At 33.3% G+C, this 3,344-nt stretch overlaps 1 long non-coding RNA gene across 1 annotated transcript; it reads left to right on the forward strand.

Moving 5' to 3' along the window:
- Positions 1-342: 342 nt before the first annotated feature.
- On the forward strand, positions 343-2,192 carry LOC148596824 (uncharacterized). The gene is made up of 2 exons (XR_015919219.1): positions 343-1,550; positions 2,058-2,192. It is a non-coding gene; the product is annotated as an uncharacterized LOC148596824 (long non-coding RNA).
- Positions 2,193-3,344: the final 1,152 nt, after the last annotated feature.

Genomic DNA, 3,344 nt, shown 5'->3' on the forward strand with positions numbered 1-3,344 from the left:
TTTATCATTTAACTCAGTTATAGCAGTACACAATCATAACATGAGATCAGACAAATTGTTTAAGACAAAATAGAAAAACATATACTTACAAATGCGATGTTTACAGAATTTCATTTCCCATAGATACTATGTTATCAATACACACAAATACACGTATAAGGCAACGCACACACGCTGTATTTAAAAGGAAATATATATCGCTGATTTGATGTATTTCGTCATTGGCCGAGCTAACATTTTGCAAGAATTGTAATCTCATCAATAAATTTAACTATAAATAAAAATCGGTTAACCAGTAATATGAAGGCGTGCACTTTGTTTTCCCTGCACAACCAGGTAGGCTAGGATACTGTTATCTCTGGATTTTCCGTTCAGAAAATTTAAAATTCATTCATTTTCGTCAATATCTTTCAGAATAATATGAATATAACTGTGGTATATTTATTGTATCAGTTGTATACACTTTCCAAAATGGACTGTGTAAAACTTACTTAAAACTTAAGAAATGATTTAGAGAGATCAATCCAAAAATAGAACAAATAGAGAGAAAAAAGTTTCAGTGATTTAGATTCAGTGATGTTTTAATTACAAATGATCTACCAGACTAAGTTCTTATCATGTTCTGATCCTGGTGATGTTAATATGTTTGTTTGTTGGGGTTTAACGTCCGAGCAGCAATATTTCAGCTATATTCAGACAATGAACATGAAATGGATGACAAAATGAACATGAAATGAAAAAAAAGGATGGGTCACAAGGATAATAGGGTCGACAAATTTTGATTGCCACTTGATAAAGGGGCATGGGTAAGGTCGGGCAATTTAGCCTCCTGTGGCGGAGCGCAAAGGTTCCTACTCCTATCGAATACCACAGCAGGGTTCTTTAACGTGCGAGGAACGTGGCATCGTTCCCAACACGGTGCACCACTGTGGTTTGCGGTCAGGTTTTCCGTATTATAGCCTGACAACCCCAGCATGTAACACGCCAGGGGTACCCCATTCCACCACCTGGGGCACACATCCCAGTTGCTCTGTGGACAGAGCGCCTAGCCCCCGGCTAGGTTTCTGAGCACTATTTAGTCGCCTTTTACAACAAGCTTAGCGCTGCTGCAGGCCTATTCTTTAATAATCGAAGAATGTAGTCTGATGATATTGTTATATTTTCATATATGATAATTGATATGTTGCAAACTGTTTTAATGTTAACATTAATAAGTTTGAAATTTGTAATTTCAAACAAATCAGTTATGTCCGAGAAAAAGAGCTTCAATGGACAAAGTTCTATAAAAATCTTAGAATTGTATTTACATTTGGTCGTAAATTAAAACAACACAAAGATGACTTCGACAAAAAAATCGCTTACAGCATTTTCTAAGTTACCGGTGTGTTTATCTTCCTCTAATCCTAGTATTACAACATTTTTACATATGTATAATCATACTATACAACTTTGTCTTTTGTATGGTTCTCAATGCTGGGGAATGTTTGATACAGATTCTGCTGCATGTAAGAAAAGAAATGAATATATTCTATAAAAAGTATTTTCTTAAGGTAATACTGAAAGGTCACATATTAGACATATGAAAAACATTCTTGGTGTTAATAGAAAATTAAGCAAAATAACTGTGATGTCAGAACTTGGTAGATTTCCTATTTATTTTACTCTTATCTTATCAATGTTAAAATATTGCCGTAGATTAGAATGTTTGAGTGATGGATTATTATATGATGTCTTTATGTGTAATAAACAGCTGTCTTATTTTAATCAAAAACTTGGTTCTTCATGTCAGTTTGTGAAACAATAATTTGTGTGATAGTTTTCTTAAATACGGAAGGCAGTAAATGTTAAGAATTCCCACTCATTAAGAATTGAAACTGCCAGATATTAAAAAAAAAAACTCGTTTTAAAATATACAACTAATAAAGTTGAGGATGAGCGTCATTTCTTAATAGAATGCCCACTCTATAATAATGTGATGAATGAACTCTGTCTGTATATTTCTAGCACTTCTCAGAACTTTGATTCATTGTAACTTTTATAAATATTCAACTTTTCAGGCTGCTAACACAAGAAAAAATGTCTATAATGGAGAAAATCGGAGAATTCATCACTAGCTTTTTTGACCTACGAAAAATAGACCTTGACACATTTATTATTTGAAATCAATGTGTTTTAATTAAACGTGAATACTACTGTGTAATGCATTATTGTAATACTTGAGTACAAGTCTATGTAAGAATCATGCAAAAATCTGAAAAATGTGATGCAGCCCAAAAAGGCTACATATTTTTATTTTTGTAATTAAGCTGTTGTATGGGTCTATACTATGAACTGAGTAATTATTCATTATAATCAACCTTCTTTTAGGAGATACATTGAAAATCCAATATATTTCTACTGTATTTAAGTGTCATTTACAGAATTATTTCTCATAATTTTGAAATCTACAGTGCATTCTATATAGTTTTTATTTACTAAGAACACGGGATATATGAGAAACTGAATGTTAACTTATGTTTTCTGTGGCAATTCAAACACACCCATGAATCACATTTTGCATGATTCTTAGCTGGAGCACTACTTAATTACATCATTCTTTAATTATATGCTGTTTTTGTAACCTCCTATCGATGGGGAACATTTATACCGGGTACAAACAAACAAACGAAAAGCTAAATGATAAATTAAAGCTTCTGTAATGTTGTTAACACAAAATAGTAAACTTCAGGAACTAAAAATAAACGTCTACTACCGGCAGTTAAAAAACTCAACTAATTTTTAATCCGGAAATTAGAACAGACCCCGAATTTCAGGAAATGTGAAATAATAGACACACATGTACAACAAAGGGCCCTGTAATTTGGAACAAAAAATGTTCTATTCTGTAATCAATACATGTTTTTATAGTTTTTCACTTTAAATTATCTTCCCTTTATAGCCTTTCAGACCCTTCTATAAGTTTACATTATCTTCCATGTATCAATTTGATCCGATGGAGCAGTGTAGCGAATAGAGTCGTCACATTCAAAGACGTATAATATTTCGTTAATTTGATCCCTTATCCTACATAATAACATCTAGATGAACTGTCCCGTACTACCATACATCGTGTACTAAGTTACAACCATGTATCAATCCTACGAGGGGGAATGAAAGCTATATTTGTATGTAGCCTAGGTGGCCGAGTAGTCTAGGTTGCTGGACTTTGTGCAGGCGGTATTGCCACAGATGTCACAGCGGAATGTTCGAGTTCGAGTCCTCCGAAGGGAACGACCAAAAATATGCATCCCAAATTTGATAGTTCTGACATCGTTTGGAGTTATTCAGAACTTTCTATACGCTTA

The sequence above is a fragment of the Perna viridis genome, chromosome 15 (genome assembly GCF_037379345.1).
Source record: "Perna viridis isolate PV_CMFRI_1.1 ecotype Kerala chromosome 15, ASM3737934v1, whole genome shotgun sequence".
Classification (NCBI taxonomy): Eukaryota; Metazoa; Mollusca; class Bivalvia; order Mytilida; family Mytilidae; genus Perna; species Perna viridis.